The 24,312-nt window shown below is 44.1% G+C and overlaps 1 protein-coding gene and 1 non-coding gene across 2 annotated transcripts in view; one reads left to right on the top strand and one right to left on the bottom strand.

The window, feature by feature from the left end:
- Window positions 1-24,312, top strand: part of SORCS3 (sortilin related VPS10 domain containing receptor 3) — a 404,518-nt gene that overhangs the window by 70,780 nt on the left and 309,426 nt on the right. The gene's annotated exons all lie outside the window — the stretch shown is intronic.
- LOC119938940 lies at window positions 9,013-9,150 on the bottom strand. Its single transcript, XR_005454624.1, has one exon. It is a non-coding gene; the product is annotated as a small nucleolar RNA SNORA7 (small nucleolar RNA).

Genomic DNA, 24,312 nt, shown 5'->3' with positions numbered 1-24,312 from the left:
ATTACAATGAGTACCAAAGGAATCAGGGAACGATTAGCTACACTTAGTATTTGTTCCGCTTTGTTTAAAGAAGTAAAACATAAAATTAAAAGATGTTTGAGTGATAAGACTCCAGTTTCATGGCATAATGGCTTTCTCACCCTCCTGGAAGTCTACAGAGTCTAATCTGGTTGTGTTTGCTAGGACAAGAATCTCCAAAATCCCAAGTTCATTTGGAAACCTTCCCAGAATCGGTGGGTCAGGTAAAGATTGCCAACTCCCCCTAACATCTGTTTCAGACAACTGGCTCTTCTCTTGACATCCACATTATAAGCTGATTGAATGGGAAAAAGATGAAAAATGGAGAGGGAGAAATGTTAAACCACAAAAAGCAATTGCTCTATCATTACTTATGCAGTAGTTGACTGAAGGGTGATTATAAAGATGTTTCTTGTTCACACCCTTCCACCTACTTGGAACTCCCTCCCCCATCTCATCCGGCAGAACACTGCTCTCCTCATCGTATCTGGCATTGACTCTGGACAATCATGGGAAATCAATCAAAATGAGGTGTACTCAGACATCCCAAGTGAAGTCCCTGCTCATTTAAAAAAAAAAAAAAAAGGGAAATCATGGATATAGCCAGAAGCCTCCACAGCAATTCCTGATAAAAATATTCAATTCCTCCGGGATTGAGTGTACAGAAAAATTAGTGTATTTAGGCGTATGATAATGCTTTCCTTAGATGCCTAAAAGGTTAATTCATTCATTCATTCAATCATATTTATTGAGTGATTACTGTGTGCAGAGCACTGTACTAAGCACTTGGGAAGTACAAGTTGGCAACATAATATAATGGCAAGGTAGGGAAGGCATGCCCTTTCCCCCACTATTCTCTCCAAAATGTGTTGTTTCACCTAGCTTGAAGATATGTTTTGTCTGCTCCTTTCTAACCACCATCTAGCTTTTTGTGATCCCACGGACTTCTCTCAACTTCCACCACTTGATGGTGTGGAAATTGCAAGCGGGAAAGAGTGGGTCATCTTATTTCAGACAATTAATATTGAGGTCAAGAGTCTCTTGGCTACGGACTCATTACTGTGTCACCTTGGCCTAGACATTTAGCTTCTGAGCCTTAATTGGGTAAAATATATGATAGGTTTTTTTAAAAGTATAATAACCTACTGCCTCTGGATTTGGTCAAGAAAGAGCCATGTTATTTATAATTCATCCATCTCTTTGGAGATAAGGGCTGTATTGATATTTGCCAGGCAAAGGTAACTTTCCATTGAGACATAGAATAGGGCATTTCCCAAGCATTTTCCCAAGACCCTCTAGATTGTAAGTTCGTTGTGGGAGGGGAATGTGTTCTATTGCTATATTGTACTCTCCCAAGTGCTTAGTACAGTGCTCTGCACCCAGTAAGCGCTCAATGACTGTGATTGATTGAACCAGCTCGGCAGGTTGAGAAATAGAAAACCCCACTGGCCTTGGAGACTGTCAGGTTGACGTAGTTGCTGGCAGTTGGGGGTGTGTTTCTGAGAGCTGTTTGCAGGGAATATCAGTGGCTCTCAATTGGAGTTGGCCCTAAAATCTCATGCTGCAGCTCGTGACCAACAAACTTGGTTATAGCCCTCCCCTACAGCTGCATGCCAGAGTCGCCAGTCTGCAATTGGAAGAGCTTTTGAGTGACTGTTTGCTGCCTGTGATCTCCCTGCTATTCTGGGTTCGACTCTCCAGGAGAGAATTACTAGAAGTAATGAGGCCTAACGGAAAGAGCACAGGAGCTGGAGTGAGGAGATCTGGGTTCTAGCCTCGGTTCCACTGCTTGCCTGCTGTGGGGCCTTGGAAGAGCCCTGTAAATTCTCACATAGTTTTCTCATCAGTAAAATGGGGATTCAATAACTATTTCCATTCCCCTTAGACTCTGAGCCTGACAAGGGACGGAGACTGTGTTTGATTATCTTGTATCTACCCCAGTGCTTAGTAAAGTGCCTGGCAGATAGTAAGCCCCTAACAAACCACTATGTCATTGTTATGACTGTTATTACAGAGTCTTTCAATTAAAGATGGAGAAAAATTTGGTTGCAGTATGCCAGGCTCCGATCTAACCGGACCCCATGGCCTGGGACCCCTCACTTATTCTACCATGTTTGGAATGAAGGAATTCAGCAGATGATCCCTTGGAATTGTAACCCTAGAATCTCTAACTCCTACCAAAATGCCAATGATCTAGGAGTAATACAACTAGAGTTTTCAGAGTGTATCATTTCCATTCCCATTGTTGTTGATGATAAACTCCAGCATTCAAGGATGGAGCCCACTCATCTTTTTTAAAAATTGTTCTTTTTGTAATCCTTGCAGCTACTAATTGTAGCATCTGTTGAACTCCCTTTTTATGCAATGCACTGTTCTAGTTGCTTGGGAAGTATAGAATAAAGAAGCAACATGATTGTGGGATATCATGGGCCCAGCTTTTACAAATAAAGTGCACTTGCCCTGGGTGACTTCCTCCCCTCTGGCTTGTGTGCTGCTCAGGGAATTGCTTTCAACATAATTAAAGCTCTGAGAAGTTGCCTCCTAGTCCTGTTAGAGAATGACATGTTTGGAGTTATGGTATCTCTCTTCCTGTTCCAGGAAAAAACTAATTTAAACTGGATTGTTCGGAGCTCTGGGCATTCTCCAGTAAATGAAAGGTGGTGGCAGAAATAATTTGGTGCTGGTGTCTTGCTGAAGAGTGGCCACTTGGGTGTCTGACTACTGACATGCTGCTTATTAGCATTATTACAAATTTATTCCATTCATCAGGCAAGAGCAAACCGCAGAATCATTTCCCTTCCTTGTTGTATCATTTTCTGATTTTTATTTTTCCCCAGCACTGAAATAATCCAGATGATAATGAATGTGATATTAAGCACTTACTCTATGCCAAGGTGCTAGGCATTGGGGCAGATTAACCAAGCAGTGGTATTTGAGTGTTTACAATGTGCAGAACACTGTCCTAAGCATTTGGGAGAGTACAGCGCAGCAGAGTTGGTCTTGTCTTGCTTATGCCGGCAAGTCATCTCTGACCCATAGCGACTCCATAATAATAATAATAATGGTGGTATTTGTTAAGCGCTTACTATGTGCACAGTGCTGTTCTAAGCGGTGGGGGAGGGAATACAAGGTAATCAGTTTGTCCCCTGTGGGGCTCACAGTCTTAATCCCCATTTTACAGATGAGGTAACTGAGGCACAGAGAAGTGAAGTGACTTGCCCAAAGTCACACAGCAGACAAATGGCGGAGTTGGGATTAGAACCCATGACATCTGGCTCCCAAGCCCATGCTCTTTCCACTGAGTCACACTGCTTCTCTGTTCTCCATGGACACATCTCTCCCAGAACCCCCCACCTCCATCTGCAATTGTTCTGGCAGTGTATCTGCAGAGTTGGTAGACATAGATAATCAGATCAGACATGGTCCTTTCCCACATGGGGCCAAAAGATGCCATGCAAAGGGTTAGGCTGATCTAGCTGGTCTTTAGTCTCCTTCCACAGCCATATCATCTTTTGAGCGAAGCGGATGGCAGCCATTGATTTAATTTTAAGCAAATTGCCCTAGGTTTTCAGGGCAACAGTGATCATTTGACCATTTGGGGCTTTGGACAGGAATTTCCAGTCATTATGACTGTTTATTATCCATGAGTCCAAAATAGCCAAGGCGACATCTCAATGACTGAAAATCTTTGTGCCTGTCATCAAGTGGGAAAGTAAACCATGAAATCCACACTGGAGCCTGCCCCAGGATGCAGAGGTTCAAACATATCAAGTGCTTAGTACAGTGCTGTACACACAGCAATCTCTCAGTAAGTGTCACTGATTGATGGATTGATATCCTGGAAAACCCAACCACGATTAGATTGACACCATAATCAACGGTTAGGTTGGGACCTTGACTGAGATGGAGAAAAGTTATGGATGTAGGGGGTAAATTAGCAATGTTAGATGGTTCATCCTTGAACATTGGGTTGGATGCCCAGCGGACCACTGTTATCTTTAACTTTAAGCCCATTGGCCCCATACCAGATGGACAAATTATGGGAAACTGAATACAGCAAAGGTGTTTAAGGTCAATAGTACCATGTATTTTCAATAGCCGCAAGGTAAACAATGTAATAGTGTTCTTCCACTATTGGGGGTTAGGAGCAGTGTGGCCCCCTTAAGGGACGGAGTACCTTTTGGGTTTTGTTTAATAATGCATTCCAAACTTGCCCAATTAAAAGTGGAGCTCAATATAAAACAATATAAAGTGGGACAAAAAGGAAGAGCAAGACAGAATCAGTGTCATCGATCCCCCAAGATGACTGTTTGTTACTGGAAGGAATTTCCAATCGGTTCATAATATGTCCAACATACGCATTTAATTTTAAAATTTTATGACTAGCAAAAGAAGTAAACCATAAACTAAGGATTGCACCTTCCCCAGCTCCTGAGGATGGCTGTCACCTGGTTCCACCAAGCATTCTTTTGTCACTGCAGGAGGAAGAGCGGTGGATGGGTGGATAATAATAATTATGGTACTTGTAAAGTGCTTACTATATGCCAGGCACTGTACTAAGCACCAGGGTGGATACAAGCAAATCAGGTTGGACCCAGTCCCTGTCCCATGTGGGGTTCATGCTCTCAATCCCCATTTTACAGATGAGGTAATTGAGGTGCAGAGAAGTGAAGTGACTTGCCCAAGGTCACACAGCAGATAAGTGGCAGAGCAGGAATTAGAACCTATTCCAGTCCCATGCTCCATCCAATACGTCATGCCTGACAGAAGAATGGCATTTATGTTCCTCTGATATCAGCCCTAGAGTTTTGATGTCAGGGGAAAAGATTCCTCTTCTGCTTCTCCTATGCTGGATGTTTCCATATTTAGCAGTTGGAAATCTAGACTGGGGGCATAAGCCTCCCTATCCCCCCTTATTTTTTTTTTTCAAAGAAACGTCTTCCCTTGAAAAGACAAAGGGGAAGTAGTCTCTCTTTTGGAGGAATTGAGTCAGACTGCTGAAATGGGCATTTGATTTTTCCACATGGAGTCTCTATTCCTTGATGCTGACAGCTAGCGTCTCACCTACCACGCAAGATTTAAGATTGGAGGTTATCCTTTCCCTTTGATTTTATTTTGGGCTGTGGCTTCTAGGTTCTTTGTAGGAAGAACTTGCATTGGGATCCAGTTCAGAAAAGAAAGAAAAATTCTTACCGACAGGAATAATTACTTCTGGGTGATGGCTATGGAGCCTTCGTGTGGTTGTGGGGTGATTTGGGGAGAATATAATTTTTTTTTTTTTTTTTTTACTTGATCTCAAATAGTTACTAGGCCTTAGTTTAAGAAGATCACCCTTTTGCAAGGGCTCTATTAGAGCGTGTATATTCCTACCTATAATTAGGTCCTTAGTGTCTGAACCATTATGAAGCAGCGACTATATTATGATCAAATTAGCCTGGCTCAGTGGAAAGAGCACGGGCTTGGGAGTCAGAGGTCATGGGTTCCAATCCTGGCTCTGCCACTTGTCAGCTGTGTGACTTTGGGCAAGTCACTTGACTTCTCTGGGCCTCAGTTACCTCATCTGTAAAATGGAGATTGACTGTGAGCCCCACGTGGGACAACCTGATTACCTTGTATCTCCCCCAGTGCTTAAAATAGTGCTTGGCACATAGTAAGTGCTTAACAAATATTATTATTGTTGTTGTTATTATTATTATTATTATTATTATTATTATTCTAAATCCTTCCAGGAGCATAAAAAGGGTTTCTGGACCTGCCTGCTCATGGCTGGATTTATCAGTGGTTGTGGAGCTGTTGGAAGAGAAGGCACTCATGTTTGACTAAGTGGCTTTGATGGGGAAGGTGGACAGTTGCGTTATGACCAGAAGACCTGTATCTGCTTCTAAATGACAGAGGAAGGAAAGTCAGTGAGGTGGGGAGTGGGGAGAGGCGATGGCGAGCTTGGGGCCCTGCTGTTCTTTTCTCTCGTGGTTGTGGTAGTGGTGGCCAGTTGAGGGGCCAGGACTGAAGTGGTGATGGCCAGCTAGGGTTGGCCAAGAACAAAGAAAAGCTTTTGCCCAGGTTATAGAGGGAATTGATGGGTTCACATCACAGGAGGACATGGAGCTTCCTGCCATGAGAAGCCACATGACCTGGTGGAAAATGCACAGCCCTGGAAGTCAAGAGACTTGTGTTCTAGTCCCACCTTCGCCTTTTGTCTGCTGTGTGGCCTTGGTCAAGTCACTTAACTGCTAAATGCCTTGATTTCCTCATCTTTAAAATGGGCACTAAATACTTTTTCTTCCTCTTAGACTATGAGCTCCATGTGAGACAGGGACAGTGTCAGATCTGACTGTATTTACCTCAGTGCTTGGCATGTAATGAGTGTTAAAAAATACAACAGTCCTTGGGTGGCAGTTGAGCAGGTTATAATGGGAAAGGTGATGAAAAGTGGTCCCTCTGTCAGAGCTGCAAAGCCTGGGGAAGAGGAGTAGAGAAAACCAGCCTGCACACTTCGCTCTGTACCTCGATCTTGTCTATCTTTCCATCGACCTCTTACTCGTTCCTGGAACTCTGGCCCTCCTCATATCTGACGTACCACCACTCTTACCACCTTTAAAGCCCTCCTGAAGTCATCTTTTCTCTAAGAAGTCTTCCTGATTCTGCTCTTCCCCTCTGCATTACCTATGTACTTTGGTCTGTACTCCTTAAGCATTGGAACTCCCCACCCCCAAGCTCCACAGTCCTTGTATACGTATCCTGCAATTTATTTTAATGTCTACCTCCCCGCTTTAGGCTGTAAGCTCCTTCTACCAACTCTACTTTATTGTACTCCCCCAAATGCTTAGTACAGTTCTCTGTGCACACTGAACACTCAGTAAATACGATTTATTGGAGCATTCCCTCTGTTTACTAAGTGACTGTTGTGCTAAGAAGGGATCCCCAATGGTGTGGAAGAGTCACTGTGCCTCCCAAAGTACCTCACTTCCTCCAGAGTTGCTCATTCACCCTGAGGGGACTGCCACAAAGTTTGCACACATACTTGCCAAGTAACTTTCCTTGTCATAAATGTGGGAATATTTGGTCTCCATCCTCCAATCCCCTTAATACAGGAGGTGCCTGATTTCTTCAGACCTCCAAATCGGAGCCTGGTTTTATTCTCCCCTGCCCAAAACGGGCCAGGTGAAAAATCACAAGTAAATGATGACATTATTACAGCAGCACTCTAATAGTTTCCTTGATACTCACAAGTAAGCAGAGGCGATGCATGAAATATTCATGGTTATTCTTTCTCTCAGACAAAGGGTTGAAAGCATCCAGTGCTGGAAGCTTGCAGATTGCAGGAAGCATGAGGAAATGCTACCTGCAGGTTTGCCTGCAGGGCTAACTTTGACCTTTTGGAGGAGAGATAAATAAGAATATTTTTTTCTCCCCCCTTCTTCTTATTATTATGCAGTGTTCTTGCGTTTTCTCTAAGTCTGGCTCTGGTTCCTGCAGGAGCAGCAGCACCGTAGGATGTGCCTGCCCCTCCTACTTAGCATTCGGAATGGGACTTGGAAGTATCAGATATTTTCCTGTAGAACTTTCAGATGGGTGAGCGGAGCGGAAAAACTTTCATTGGGGGAGAAAGCAGGTCCAAGTGGACAGGCCAGGTCTGTCATGGGACACAAAAGTGCCCTGGCTAGCAAGCACTTGAGATTGAGGAGAGAAGCGGAGGGAAGGAGGAGAGTTGGAGAGCAGAAGCACCTCTGTTTCCGTCCTTGGGGAGCCTAAATAATTGAGTGACTCTGCTCAATCAATCAATTGTATTTATTGAGCACTTACTATGTGCAGAGCACTGTAATAATGATAATTATGGTACTTGTTAAGCGCTTACTATGTGCCAAGCACTGTTCTAAGCACTGGGGGAGATACAAGTTAATCAGGTTGGACACAGCAGACCCTATCCTACATGGGGCTCACACAGAGAAGCCGCATGGTGTAGTGGAAAGAGCATAGGCCTGGGAATCATGAGGTCAGGGATTCTAATTCTGGCTCTGCCACTTGTCTGCTATAATAATAATAATAACTATGGTATTTGTTAAGTGCTTACTATGTGCAAAACACTGTTCTAAGCTCTGGGGAGGTTACAAGGTGATCAGGTTGTCCCACGGGGGGTTCACAGTCTTCATCCCCATTTTACAGTTGAGGGAACTGAGGCACAGAGAAGTGAAGTGACTTGCCCAGAGTCACAGAGCTGACAGGTGGCAGAGCTGGGATTTGAACCCATGACCTTTGACTCCAAAGCCCAGGCTCTTTCCTTTGAGCCACGCTGCTTCACCTTGGGCAAGTGACTTCCCTTCTCTATGCCTCAGTTCCCTCATCTGTGAAATGGGGATTGACACTGTGAGCCCCACATGGGACAGGGCCTGTGTCCGACCCAATTTGCTTGTTATCAATCAATCAATTGTATTTATTGAGCGCTTACTGTGTGCAGAGCACTGTACTAAGCTCTTGGGAAGTACAAGTCTGCAACACATGGAGACAGTCCCTACCCAACAGCGGGCTCACCTCAGCACTTAGTACAGTGCCTTGCGCATGGTAAGCGCTTAACAAATACCATAAATATTATTATTATTATCAATCCCCATTTTACAGATGAAGCAAGCGAGGCCCAAAGAAGTTAAGTGACTTGTCCAAGGTCACACAGCAAACAAGTGGTGGAGCCAGGATTAGAACCTAGTTCTTTCTGACCCCCGGGCCCATGGTGTATCCACTAAATCAGGCTGCTTCCCCCACCTACTTATTGTAGTAAGCATCTGTCTGGTCTCGCCTTATGCTGTCGGTTGTCTCCAACCCATAGCTGCTCCGTGGACACTTCTCTCCCAGAATACCCCACCTCCATCTACAGTCATTGTGGTAGTGTGTCCGTAGAGTTTTCTTAGTAAAAATATGGAAATGATTTGCCATTGCCTTCTTCCATATAGTAAACTGAGTCTTTCCCATGCCACTGCTGCCTAGCATGGGTGATTTTTGACTTGTAGCAGATTGCCTTCCACTCACTAGCCACTGCCCAAGCTAGGAACAGAATGGGTATGCCTCTGCTTGACTCTCCCTCCCATAGCCAAGACTGGTAGAGTACTGGAGACTCTCCAGGTGGGATCCTGGGAGGGGAGTAAGCATTCGGGAGAGCACAATACAACAGAATCAGCATACATGTCCCCTGCCCACATAGAGCTAACTGCCTAGAGGGGAAGACAGGCATTAATATGAATAAATAAGCCAGACTCTGCTTACTGAGTGGGTACACAAGGGACTCCGAGCCTTGCTTACCTACTTGATCACTTATAATGATGATAATAATAATGTTGGTATTTGTTAAGCCATTACTATGTGCCAAGCACTATTCTAAGTGCTGGGGTAGATAAAAGGTGATCAGGTTGTCCCGCGTGGGGCTCACAGTCTTCACCCCCCAGTTTACAGATGAGGTAACTGAGGCACAGAAAAGTGAAGTGACTTGCCCAAGGTCACACAGCTGACAGGTGGAGGAGCCTGAATTCGAACCCATGACCTCTGACTCCCAAGCCCATGCTCTTTCCACTGAGCCATGCTGCTTATGTTCTATCATACATTCCCCATAACTTAAGCGCTAACTCATATGTGTACTCTTCTGTCCTTCTAACTCCCGGGGAAGCAGCGTGGCTCGGTGGAAAGAGCACGGGTTTTGGAGTCAGAGTTCATGGGTTTGAATCCCAGCTCTGCCAATTGTCAGCTGTGTGACTTTGGGCGAGTCACTTCACTTCTCTGAGCCTCAGTTACCTCAACTGTAAAATGGGGATTTAGATTGTGAGCCCCCTGTGGGACAACCTGATCACCTTGTAACCTCCCCAGCGCTTAGAACAGTGCTTTGCACATAGTAAGCGCTTAATAAATGCCATCATTATTATTATTACCTGAAAATGAGTTGAATGTCTGGCCCCCACATTCTGCCAGGTTGCAAGGCCCTTGAAGGTAGAGGTGAAGTCTACTAACTCTATTGTACTCTAATTTACACAGAACTCTTACTACGGTGTTCTTCATCCAAGAGGAATTCAATGACTATGATTGATGGGAGGCAATGGTCACAGGAACAGCATGGATTGTTAGAAAGAACATGGGATTTAGAGTCCGGAGACCTGGGTTCTAATCCTAGCCTCATCACTTGCCTGATTTTGCTAGGGTTTTGCTGCTCTTCCAGTTTTGGGTATCTTAGACCTGCCTCATCACCCGCAGCAGCGGCTCCTTGCAGTCTCTCTGGCTTGGGCCGTTCAGCTTTGTTATTCAAGCCATTAAGTTCGTACCCTTCCATCATTTGTTCCAGTTTTCCATCCTCAGGCAGGCGAATTTTCTAATTTATGGGTCCCTTGCTCCTTAGCTTGAGGGGCACCCAAACAATTCAGCTAGATTAAAGGAAGGGCTTCTTTTCAAAGTAGCCGTACCATTTATTCCCTTCACCAAAACCAATCAGGTATTCTAAGACATTTGCCCTTGGCACAACTCTGTGACCTTTTCAGCAGATGTCAATATTCACTAGAATTCCCCTCAGCTTAAACTGCAACCACGGAAAAAGGAAAGTCATCAGTTAACTGAGAAAATGTGAGTGTGCTTGGTTAGAAGACATCTGAAAATCTCAATTTTAGGGGACCAAGTAAGATGAATAGAAAAGTACAGGGCTGTGGTTTTTGATTTCCATATATTCGCTCTCTGGGTGACTTGTTCTTGAAAATGACCGGGTTTTCTAGTAATCTGTGATTTAAAGGTTGTTTTCAAAATCTAGAGCAAAGATCAGAAATTTTAATTTTTTTCTGTAGTTTGGCAAATGAATCAAAGTATCCTCTCAAATCTGGGACCCCAGACTATTTGATGTAACAGAGCCAATCGTATTAGGAGTGGGTGGGTGCTGACAAACATACAATTAAAGGGTCCTCAATGAATCCCATGAAGCTGGAGAATTATTGAGCTAAACCAGTAAGGACGGATGGTTGTTTTATTTATAAAAAAATATTAAAAAACAAGTCAAGGGATAGAAATGCCAAAACTGTGATGTGTGGGAAGCAGCACAAACTACTGCAAAGAGCCTGGGCCTGGGTGTCAGAAGACCTGGGTTCTAATCCTGCTTCTACCACTTGCCTGCTGTGTGACCTTGGAAGTCATTTTACTTTGCTGTGCCTTGCCTCAGTCTCCTCATCTGTAAAATGGAGATTCAATACCTGTTCTCCTTTTTACTTCACTGCTTAGAACAGTGTTTGAGACACAATAAGTACTCAACAGATACCATGTGTGGCATTAGAGTACCTTTGAAAGGATGCTAAAATTGCTGCTTACAACTTCAGCAGAGCTAATTTCTGAATCTGTAGAGTAGACCTGACTAATTCTAGGCCTAGCATTGTGCTGAACACTGGGATAGATTCAGTCAGTTCAGGTGCAATCCTCATCACACATGGGACTCGCAGGTATTTAGAACAGGTATTTCACCCTTGAGGTCTAACATCAGGCAAGTGATGAGGCTAGGATTAGAACTCAGGTCTCCAGACTCTAAATCCCATATTCTTTCTACCAGTCCATGCTGCTCCAGAGGTAGTGTCTTTTGCCTCTTACAGATGCCCAGGACAATGTCTTGGGCGTAGGTGATGCTCAGTAATTACTGGTGACTGAATGATATTGATGTCTTCCGTTCTATCTCTATCCCTCCTTTGACTTCCTCCTTTTCCTCTTTCTGAAATGAACACATTTTGCTTCCACTCTTCGCTTGCTTTTTGCAGCGGTGTCTTGAAGGCTCAGAGTGTGGAGGGAAAGAAGACTGGATCGTGGTTGTTGGGATCTGGTTGGTTAATCAAACCAAAGAGAGATTGAGAGAGTAAGACTAAGGTTTGACTTCTGCCATATTCATGAGGAGTCAGGGTGAGAACTGAGACTCAAAGAGGCTGATCTAATCATTTCCTTCAAAATATCCTGTAGGCATTTACATCTTGGGGGGTCTCTTCCTGTGTTTAACTCGGATGGAGGAGGGAGAAGAGGGGAGGGATCCCTTTGGGCTCCATGTGACCGCTGAGAAACATTCTGAAGAGGATCTCACTCTCTGCAGTTGCAGAAGTTTGTAGAACTTCTTCAGGATGCACTCTCTCAGCACTTCTTGTATTCTCCGTTTCTGCCTCTGATTCATCTTTGTCAACAGTGATTCATTGAGGTAGGGTACACCTACCCCCACACTTGTGACTGTGCCAAAAGAAGTTGGGAAGATGACATTTTCTGAGTGGCCTCATTTCTCAGGGTGGGAGGACTAGCTGGAAGGATTCCTTGATGGCTGTTATCACATCTTGGGGTCTTCAGAAAGAGGCTTTCTATAGCAGGTCTGGGAAAAACAGAAGCAGTATTGCCTAATGGAAAGAGCACAGTCCTGGAAGACAGAACTTGGGTTCTAATCCCACCTCTGCCAGTTTCCTGCTGTATGACCTTGGGCAAGTCATTTAACTTCTCCAGGCCTCAGATTCCTCATCTGTGAAATGGGGATTAAGTGGCTTAGACTGTGAGCCTTATGTGGGACAGGAACTGAGTTGGACCGGATTATCTCCTATCTACCCCAGCGCTTAGTACAGTGTTTGGCACATAGTAAACATTTAACAAATGCCACAATTACTATTGAATAGCACTCAGTCTTTTTTATTGGGTACCCCCCTACCCCTTGTGCAGAGAACTGCACTACCACTCTGAGGAGCACAATTAACCAGAAGACCGGGTTCCTGTCTTCAAGGAGATTATATTGTAACAGGAGACTGACAGATGTAAGACATTCTCAAACAGGAGTAAGATGCGAAAGGAACGGCTTAGAGTAGTAAGTATGGTACAATAAATAAGTGTAAATTAATGTGAGGAATTTCTAAGGTAGGTCAATCAATCAATCGTATTTATTGAGCGCTTACTATGTGCAGAGCACTGTAGGTAGGTAGGTAGGTAAGTGCTAAGGACAGCTTTAGGTTGCATGTGAGTGGCAAAAGTGAAACTTAATCCAGAGAATGCTTCCTGGAGGAGGTGAATTTCAGAAAAAGGTTAGAAGATCCTTGAACTCATATTACTGTTAGATGGTGAGTACTGGGGATGGAGCGCACCAGTACTCATTATTTCCTAAGGACTTGAAGGGGATAAAGTCTTCAGTCCAAATCTGATAGTTTTGTTTTTCTAGCACATATGATTCTGCACTTAAACTCCCCAGTTCCCCTTACATTTGAGTTGAGTTTTTAAGCCCATTAGCCTGTATTCTCAATACCCCATCATGCACGATTTACCTCTGGACTGATTGCCTACATTTCTTTTTGGATCCCAAACTCTTCACTTTGGGTGAAACAGGAGAAAGCTGTCAGGATTAATAATGAGCGCTGATGACTGCACCCACAACAGAGGAGGAGATGTTCTGAGATTTAGGAAATTGGCATTGATTCATTTCTGTCACTTTGATAGGTTCTCAGACAATGTTGCCTTCACCACCACCCCAGCCACAATGATTTGTTTGAGTGCAGGGTCCAAAGAGTGACTGCAAAGAACCCAAACACAATTAGGCATACAAAATGGCAGCTCAGTGGTTCAATGCCTAATCCCTTTCTCCCCGCACTGATTTTTCAAGTCTAAACTCACTGAATCAGGAGTCTGGAGCCTCACCCCACAACACTTAGGTACCTATCTTTAAGTTGTATATTATAAATTACTCATATTAATGTTTGCCCCTCTATACTATAAGCTTGTTGTGGGCAGGGAATATGCCTGCTGATTCTGTTGTATTCTCTCAAGAGTTTAGTACAGTGCTCTGCACAAAATGAGTCCAAATCTAGGGTTCTTCCAAGTTTTTTTTTTCAATTTTTGTGGTATTAAGTGCTTACTCTGTGCCAGGCACTGTTCTAAGCCCTGGGGTAGATACAAGCTATTCAGGTTGGACAAAGTCCCTAAGCCACAAGGGACTTCCAGTCTGTGAATCCCCATTTCACAAATGAGGTAACGGAGGCTCAGAGAAGTGACATGACTTGCCCAAGGTCACACAGCCGACATGTGGTGGAGCCGGCTTTAGAACCCAGGTCTTTCAGACTCCAGGCCTTTGCTCTATCCACTCAGCCATTCTGCCGAGAGTGACTGACAGAATCTCTGAGCTTCTTAAGGATGTATGTGTCTCTTGATAAAGGAGTGCTTCTGGCAGTGGGTGGGCAGCCTGTTCAAGGAAGCTGATTCAGAGATCTATGAGGCAGTAGCATCCTATAAGGATTTGATATGACGGAAGAGCTGTGGTCCTCCTCTTAGTTTGGTGCAGTGCTCTGAAAAGTCCTGCCAAAAAGCGTGAATCAGAGCAGTGACAGTTTTCTCCTCTCCTTAAGGATGCTCAACTACAGCTGTTCACTTGTGAGACTTCAGAGAATTCTCGTGGTGCTTCAGCAATCATTGAGTTTCATTAATTAGGGCCCGGGGCTTTTCTGGTTTAAACTGCAAGGGGGCAGAGGCAGCAAGAGTGTGTAGGTCGTGCTGTAGTGCTCCTCTGAAATGCTTCATGCCAACTGAGAGAACTGACAGCCTAGCTGCTTCAGTTTGGGCCTATTGTAGCGCTCAAAAGCTAATGAGTAGGAAGCAGAGATGATGGTGTGAGGGTTATCGACAGATGTTGCCCCTTTCTGCCTTCTGCCACTGAAAGCATTCTTACAGCCGGAGTGAATTGGATGCTCCGGAGGGAAGATCTGGCCTTTGGCCATTCCTGGCTACCACTCAGGATGGGTCTGAGTGTCATTTGGAAGTGAGGAGAGATTGCACAGCCACAGTGAATTGGCTGAAGCGAAGAACGGTCAGTTCCAGGCCTGAAGCAGCGGCAGGTTGGAGGGAGGCCTGGATGGGAGGGTGGAGACTGGTTTAAACTAGTGACAGGCCAGAAAAAGAAAATATGATTTCCTTTTCAAGGGCTTCTTTCTCTTTACCCTTGGTAGCAGGATGAAGTTTAAGGCTTTCCTTGGGCTATCGGCCAATCCAGCGACTGCTGGGTTTCCATATTCACTCAGTAATAACGGTGGTAACAGAGACATGACCTGATTAAAAGGAAAAATGGCCAAAGTCAGCAGCCAGGGCCTCTCGGCAATTTTGAACCAGCTTGTGTAATGAAAGTTGGGGAAAAAGCCAGGGGTAGCCTGAGCTAGTAGATCACGATTTGGAGAAGAAGAAAAGGGATGCTGGAAAAACCCCATTGAAAGTAATAAGGACTGCTGGAGGAGGAAGGCTGGTCAGCCAGCTGGGCTTGTCTAGTGCTTGAGCACCCAAGCCTCTGACAGAGAGTTTAAACATGGACACAGCAACCTAAGGGTGCAGGGTTTCATGTCGGTGATAAAGGAGCAGTGCAGTCTGGTGGAAAAAGCACAGGCCTGGGAAGTCAGAGGACCTGGCATCTGCCACATGCCTGCTGTGTGGCCGGAAGCAAGTCATTTAACTTTTCTGTGCCTCCATTTTCTCATCCGTGAAGTGGGGATTCAATCTCTGTTTTCCCTCCTTCTTAGACCAGGAGTCCCATGTGGGTCAGGGTCTGCATCCAACCGGCTACTCTCGTATCTACCCCAGTGCTTAGTACAGTATTTGGCACGTTGTAAGTGCTCAGCAAATACGATTATTATTATTACGAATAAATGATGGAAGGGAACAATACACTGGCAGCATAAATGAACAAAATGCTGAGCTAGCTGTCGGAAGAGAAAGTCAGGTGGTTCTGTGAGAGTTAGTGGGCTTGAAGTTAGAACTGGATTAATAAAAGAAGACTTACTGAAAGAGATGGATTTTAAGGTGGATGTCAAATGGTTGAAAAGACGTGGAATAGCACATCAGAGTTATTTCAAATGTGGGGAAGTATGAAGAATGGGAATCTGGAGAGGCTATACAGTGACTTTGCCCTGAGCAGAATGTCCTTAATATTTTGTATTTAGAATATTTACTTTGTGTATAATTATGTTTTTAAGTGCATGGTTTACAGCTTGCTATATGCTAAATACCTTGAGTACTGTGGTAGATACAAGATAATCAGAGCCAACGTGATCACTATCTCTCACCAGGCTTCCGGTTCAAGAGGAAGGGAGAGCAGGTTGTTTTATACCATTTTACAGATGAGGAAACTGAGGCATAGAGAAGTTAAATGACTTGTCCAAGATCATGCAGGTCAGTGGCAAAACTGGGACTAAAACCTGAGTCCCGTGACTGTCCTGTGTTTTTTTTCCACTAGGTCACACTGGATGTTTACAATTTCTGTCTCCTGTCTCCATTAGTGGATAGAGCACAGGCTCGGGAGTCAGAGGACATGGGTTTGAATCCCAGCTTCGCCACTTGTCTGCTGTGTGACCTCGGGCAAACCACTTAACTTCAACGTGCCTCAGTTACCTCATCTGTAAAATGGGGATTAAGACTGTGAGCCCCACAAGAGACAACCAGGTTACCTTGTATCTACCCCAGCGCTTAGAACAGTGCTTGTCACATAGTAAGCGCTTAACAGAAACCATCATCAACATCATCATCATTAGATCCTAAGTTCTTCGGGAGCAGGAATAGTGTCTTTTACTTCTATTGCAAGGTTCCAGTAACCTAATGCAGTGCTCTGCACACAGTAGGTGTTCAGAAAATACTTTTGATAATGATTATCAGCAGAATTGGGCTGTAAGGTGATTCAGCATTGCCTGACTTGCTCCCTTTATTGATCCCCCTAACCCCGCAGCACTTCTGTACATATCTGTAATTTATTTATATTAATATCTGTCTCCCCCTCTAGACTGTAAGCTCATTATGGGCAGGGAATATGTCTGTTGTATTGTTTGGCACTTTTCCAAGCATTTAGTACAGTGCTCTGCACACAGTAAGTGCTCAATAAATTTGATTGACTACTATTCTAGAGTCTGTCAGGTCAAAGCAAATGTCAACTCCATGTATTCCATCCTAGTGTTGGGAAGCAGACCTGGTAATGGGGCGACAGTCTTCGAATTGCATATCCAGGAGGAATAGGGGGGAGTAAGTGCTCAGTACGTACAATTGATGGATTGATTCATGAGAGCAATCCCTCCAAGGCCCAAGGGCAGAAATTCTGCAGATTGAAAAGCACAGCTAGTATATTGTACCTGGAATAGCACAGCTCTCCTGGGAGCTTTGGCCATGTGACCATTTCTAATTCTCAGCTTAATATGGTGTTTTGCACTTAATAAATACTGTTGCCTCAGAGACATGGCAACAGGTTCCTGGAACCATGCAATAGAAGTAATAGACACTATTCTTGCTCCCAAAGGAAGGGTCATCCTTCCTCAGTTGCCAGTTTTGCACCTCACTGTCAACACGAGGGACTCCTTAGGTCTCACCTAAATCACTCCTGCTGCAGCTTGGACCCACCCCGGATGGAGATTTGATGGGGCAATCAATGAGGCCGTGGACTCTTTTCTAGACGTCAGGTGGCTTGTAGTTGAAGATTGGCTTTCCATGGAATGATCATTCCACGTTTGCCTTGGTCACCTTAGATGATTATTAAATATGGTTACTGAAGCTTTTAATTTCTAAAAGAGAAATATATAAAATAGTTTTAACCCACTCTCCTCCTGCCTTCCAGAACAGCCTACGGTCTGTCATTAGGGACCACTGATTCACTCGCTAGCTTCGGTCTTCATAACAGTCAGCATCAGAGGTGATCTTAATGCTGTATCCGTGACTCAGGATTCTGATAAAACTTCCACTGGCACTATTAGTTCTTTTTTTTTATCCCCAGTTTACTCAGCGGTGGGGAAATGAGGAGGGGAGAACAAAAGCTTTCCATTGTTCCTTTGCTTCTAGTAATTGGAGAGAATTAGTGTGCAGTTTTATTAAGACGGTGTCTGTATTTTCCATCAGTTATTTGGTTAGATTCAGGTGGCTTGTCCACTGCTGGTTCTAGAGCAGGTCCCCCCATTTAGAGTAGTAGTAATGACATTTTTATTAAACGATTGCTCTGTGCAAAGTACTGTACTAAGCTCTGGGAAAGAATACACAGGTGAGAATTCCCTGGCCCTCAAGGGGCTCACAGACTTAAGAATAAAGTGGGGAAAGGGGGAATGGCAAGAGATAGAAAAGGGTGAAGCAGTAAGAACCCCAAAATGAAAGATGAGGACAGAGATAAATACAAAAATAGAATAAAGCAAATGGCACAAAGTATTGTGGTTAGAAGAGCAGAGTCCTGAGCTTCTCATGACTCAATTTAAAAATCACAACCCCAGTCACAGTGACCATCCCAGCTACAGCCTTCCAAACTTACTGGGTCTTGTGGAGGGGGCCTGGGGTTGCTGCTTCTGTCCCGGCTGCCAAATTGGAGCCAGGCAATTTGGGATCAAGGTCCCGGGATCCTATCTCTTGCTGACCAATGATGGTGAATGGCCCTGTTTTGGGGGGATCTTTTTGGCATCAGGCCCAGCTGGTTAGAACATGGGCTGTCTGAGTTCTAGACTTGGCTGTCTCCCTCAGCCAGCTCATGCTTCTTGCAGGGAAAGTGCCATCATTTCTTACTTGGGCCCCTGTTTTCACTAGTGGAGAGAGACCAAATGATTTCCTCGCTGAAGGGAGGGCAGAGAAGGGGGACGGATCACAGTGGGGAAATGACTTCTCTAATCTGAAAGGAAGAAAAACCATTCTCCAAGAGATTTTTGACTCCTTCCTCTTTGCCTCTGAAGTATAGGCAGTAATAATTAACCTCCAGTTGACCAGTCATGGCTAACCAAGCTCCTTTCCCCATTGGCTGGTGGTCAGGAAGAAAGTTGTATGTAACAGAGTCCCATTATTATCAGGTTTATGCATTATTTAAGAAGATATGCACTTCATTACCACGTCATCCATCAGAGGGAGGTTTGACAGGTATATTAACCTAATGCATTTTACTATTTTGCTCTTGGGAGAGCAGGAGAGAGAGAGAGGAAAAAAGAGGGAGGAATTGGCTCGATTGGTGAAGGAGCGAAAAGGAGCTCTGGGAGAGGCAGATTGGAAAAAAACCGAGTAATTTGATATTGGGGTATTTTTAGATGGAGAAACTGACTGTGAATTGAAAATGCATGCGAAGAAAATTGTCAGAATTTTGGAGGCGTATGGGAAGACACATATGTTATTATTATAATTGCAATAAATGTTCTCGAGCAGTGAGACCATTTGGAGGTCACCCTGAGATGAAGATAAAAGAAGAAAGAGGGAAATAAAGAGAGGAGAACAATGCAGTAAATCTCAGAATTCTCTCCCTTTATTCATAGCCCGTTACGCATTTTTTTCTTCTACAAAGAAGCCAATTCCGTTTTTTAATGTAGTATTTATGATTGCAGTCAAATGAAAGACCTCTTCGTGTCTGTTCTTACACACTCTCTCCACACTCAGAAGCTTGACATTCGATGCCATGCAGAACAGAAAACAGCAGTCATGGGTCCGTGGATAGGGCTGGTGATTGTTGTTGAGCCTGACCTGCTCTGTTTTGCTGGAAGACTCTGAAACTAACTGTCTTGATTAGGAACGTTAGGGTATGGACCGATCAAGGCCCGGAGATCAGGTCTGAGGCTGGCCTTGTTCGCTCCTCCATCTTTTCTGCTGGTATCCATTTATTTTTGTATTGGAACTGGGGTTGCTGAGATTCTAGGTCAAGTAAAAACAAACAATCTGTGGCCATTTCAATACTCCCTGATCAATCAGTGGTATTTAGGGAGCGCTTATGGACATGAGAAGGCATGCTGTCTCTTGTGCCTCCTACTGAAGCAAATTCGAGTGATTTGATCTTAGGCAGAGCTGAGGCCGAGCTTAGGAGTATAGTTCCTATTTTCTTCAGTTTGATGTTTTTCAGGTCCCTTGTGCATGGCTTTGCCTTCAAGAAGGTGGCACTGATCTTTGAGTTTGGAGAGCAAATTTGACACTCGGGCCTGGTATCGAGGGCCTCACGGGGAGCCCAGAATATGTCTACAACAGCCCTGACCCTGTGGACATGGCCATCTCTCTGATGGGGAAAAGAAGAAGGTCAGAGGCCTCAAGCTTTAGCCAGTCAGGCCTGACTCCTCCCCAGTACAAGCAATTCAAATGTCCAGTTCCCCAGCTTGTAGGGTAGAGGGACATTCATTCCTTTTTAGTAACCAAGGCAAATGAAATTGGGGTTTTTGGGCCTTGCAAGCTCATACCTAATTTTACCTAAAATTGTTCTCCAGGAACAGATTTTCTTTTTATAGTAAGCAGAACTTCTCCCCCGTCTTGGCAATCTGGAACGGGATTTGCTAGTTCTGTTTGCATGGATCATTCATGCTATCAACACTGAGACAGCCTTCTTAATTTTAAAACCTATCTTATTATTTTTGTGAGTGACAGTCATTGTCATAGTTCTACCCATTATTCCACTGAACCCAGAGTTGCTCGGCTGGGAAATATTCTCTCAGGCCTGGGAAAGAGCTTTCCTTGAAACAGATCTTACAGTTCCCCTGATGGGCTTGTTTTCAAGGAAAGCCAGAGGGAATTTCAGTGATTTCCCCTTCCCCTTTGAGCTCTTTTTCAGGGTGGATAGTTCAGAAGAGGTGATTGGAGTGTGACTTCTAGGCATATGTACTTGAGCTTTGTTCTGAATATTTTTTTTGTCTCCACTTGCACATCTACTTTCAGTGGGAAAACAGGTGGGACTGGATATCCCTTTTGTGAGATTTTGGCTTCATGAACTTTCATTGGAAATGGGGCATTATTTAATGGAGAGAAAGGAAGAGGAGGCTTAATTTCAGCAAACCCATCTCTGTTGCTTTAACTTTGGCTTTCTGAGAGTGGATCTGTGCAAACTTCTTTATACGCTATTTCTCCCTCTTTCCTTAAAGTGGAGAGGCAGTGATGATGGACAGGGAGGAATAATGAGCAGAGAGCATTCCAATGGGACCCTAGGGGAAAGGTCACCACAGATCTTGGCCAATCCATTCACTGTCTCAGTTCTTTGGGAGTTGCCTGGGGAAATGGGCCTCCCCTATAGGAAGCCAGTTGGGAAAGTGGAGGAAAGATTGCCTGCTGATCCGGGCATTGGCTTTGGGCTCGCACCAACCCAGCGATCCCAGCCCTGTGGGTGAAAGGCTGGAGGCTACCCCCACTTCTGCTCTATTTTTGGGCTCCTTTTGGGCAGGGAACATGTCTACCAACTTTGTTGTATTGTACTCTCTCAAGCAGTTACTGTGTTCAAAGCACTGCACACAGTAAGTACTAAATAAATACTATAGCTTGATGGGAGACTCATATCAGGAATGATGGATCAACCTTGCTTGCGAGGACCTGTGCAGATTATGGTGCTAGTGGCCCGTGCCACATAACCCTCTCTTGTCTGTGACAGTCATGTTCCCTCTGAGGCCTGGAGTGCAATGAGTGAGCAAATAGCCAGGGATCCTGCATCACATTGTAGAGTTCATGTGTGCTCTTTGCCCATGCTAGCCACCACCGGCGGAACTAGTATTTAGGTCTCCCAAACTCCAGGAGCAATTACAGGGCTAATGTGGAGGTTTATTCTCCCCAGAGCTGTAAATATGAATTCCTCAGATTGTCAGGACAGTAGTCAGAGAGAGGGTAATGTCTCAGTTCTGTTTTATGCAGACTGACACCCCTTGCAGGAGGGAGTTTAATAAATGTTTTTGAATATGAGTGCGTTTATCAAAAGTTCTGAGATGCTGGAGCCTTCCTGAATGCGCCAGCTAGATAAATTAAAAGAGAACTCTTCTTTCAGCTCTATCAGGAGAGTCCCTGGTAGACCTGCGTTGATGACAAGTCTCTTGTCTTTTTAAGACAAAAGTCAGGCTTGCCAGGCCAGTGGCCTGGCTTCTTCCTCTCCCTTCTCTGAAATGTGGTCTTAATTGCACATTAAGGACTGCCCCATCTCCCCAACCTGCCGAGAAAGCCTTATTTATTTCTTTAATCTTGTACCTGGCATTCTTTTGTGACTGACAGGTCCTGTTATATTTTTACGTGTTCTTTCACCAATGTTTGCGATGTTGGCTTGAAGGAAGTGCACAGTGGCAAATATAAAAGCTTCCCTGAGAACTTGAATCCTTCAATTCCTTAAGATTTATCTGTTTTCATAAAACTGATGAACAGTGCCTGTAAACCAGGCCGTGTCTGGACTACCCCTATTGTTCCAAGTGCTCTTATTTCAGTGAGATTAGCAGGGTGTGGGCAGGCCTCCTTGGGCAGTGCCACACTGAATATTTTGCAGTGGAGTAACCGGGTGGAAGTACTGCAGGTAATCCCCTGAGGAAGTTTTTGTCCGCCTTCATTGTGAGGCAGAAAACTCAGTCCTTTGTATTTTCTTCTGCCCCTGCTAGGCTCATGGCCAGGGAAAGGAAGATGGAAATAATTTGGATGAAAATAATGCCTTCGGCTCACTGTTGGGATTTTGAAAGTAGAGTGTCATATACCATATATCATATATATGATATATATATCATATATATCATACATATATAACAACAACAATGAGAAGCAGTGTGGCCTAGTGGATAGAGCACAGGCCGGGAAATCAGAAGGACCTGGACTCTAATTCCAGCTCTGCCACTTGTCTGCTGTGACCTTTACTTCCCTGTGCCTATTATCTCATCTGTAATTTGGGGATAAAGAATGTGAGCTCCATGTGGGACATGGGCTGCATCAACCTGATTAACTTGTAACTATCCCAGCAATTAGTACAGTGCCTGACACATAATAGGCCTTAACAAATATCATTAAAAAAAAACCAAACAAACCAGCCCTACATCACTGAGTTCTGTTATAAAATCGTATTTGTATCCCACTTATGTTTTCACAGGGCTTTATTATCAGTTTTCTTTCTGTGGGCTCCTTGAGGGCAGGGGTCATGATAGTTAACTCTTTTGTATTCCCCCTATGGCTTACTATCGCTCCTCTGCCCAGAGTAAGTCCACAGGAAATATTACTGATTTGATTTTTTTTCCTCCACAACATTGTTGTGAATTGGGAGAAGATATGTGATAGTAGGAGGAGTATTTTTTATTGAGCACCCACTGGTCACCTCATTTGCCTTTAGGAATAATAACATAAGTGGAAACCTGACATGGTTAGAGTTTTAAATGGTGAGGATGAGTTTCCATATGACCATTTTCCAGCTTGCTCTAATCGAGTTTATAATTACAGATTAGGTGAGGCCAATCTTTTCTTTTATTGCCATATTTGTTGACAGCTCAAAATCAGTCTTATTCCTTCCACCTGGCTGGGTAGGATGGTCATTCATCTGCTTTATGCTGACAGGCTAATTTTCAAGTGATCTGTCCCTTGTGCAGTACAGATATGATACCAGTTGCCTTAATTTCCAGTATTTTTATTTTCACCACCCAGTCTCTCTCCTCTACAGTTCTTGCTGCTGAGATTCATTCATTCATTCAATAGTATTTATTGAGCACTTACTGTATGCAGAGCACTGTTCTAGCGCTCGGGAAGTACAAATAGGCAACATATAGAGACGGTCCCTACTCCATAACAGGCTCACAGTCTAGAAGGGGGAGACAGACCACAAAACAAGTAGACAGGTGTCATTACCATCAGAATAAATAGAATTATGGTCATATACACATCATTAATAACATAGAGTAATAAAGATGTACAAATAAAATATAGTAATAAATATGTATAAATATGTAAAAATGTCAGCTCAGAAGTGGTGCCTGTTTCAGAGGAACTTGGGAGGAGAATGGACAAGGGTCTGGAGCCAGTATTGAGGGTGGGTAGTTGTGGGGGTTGTGTACAGGGGTCCTCCCTAAGTCCTGGGGTTTGGGCACACTTGGCCTAATGACACAGAATGATGCCTAAGATATCATGCTGCACTGCATGCCTGGTGTGTCGCATGAACCTAAATGTCTGGTATTTTTGAGGGCCATCAGTACCCACACTATGGCTGCGGAACTCTGTCTTCCATCTTACAGTAAAGTAACATGGGTCATTTTTACTCATCTTTCCATTCATATGACCAAAAAAGTAGAGCGAGCAGTGGTTTTAGGTAAATTCCAGGGCTAAGTCTTCCTCAGGCTAACGGGTATATAACACGGGAACCATGTATTTGTGAAGAAGGCAGTTATGAAAACAATGCGTCAGGGAGTGACATCAGTGAGGAACAAAAAAATGCCTGGAAGCATTCCGGTTTTAGAAAGCTGAGCAAATTGTGGTATGTGTGTGACTAACTTTAGCTACTCAAAATTGGAAAGTCACAGACAGGAAGTGGTACAATGCCACTGAATATAGCAGTACAAAGCTTGTGCTTTGTTGACTGGCTGCCCCCTGGTGATATGAAAAACTTTCTTCCTC

The sequence above is a fragment of the Tachyglossus aculeatus genome, chromosome 16 (assembly GCF_015852505.1).
Source record: "Tachyglossus aculeatus isolate mTacAcu1 chromosome 16, mTacAcu1.pri, whole genome shotgun sequence".
Classification (NCBI taxonomy): Eukaryota; Metazoa; Chordata; class Mammalia; order Monotremata; family Tachyglossidae; genus Tachyglossus; species Tachyglossus aculeatus.
The sequence above is the reverse complement of the archived record's forward strand: the minus strand, read 5'-3'. Positions and strand labels throughout refer to the sequence as shown.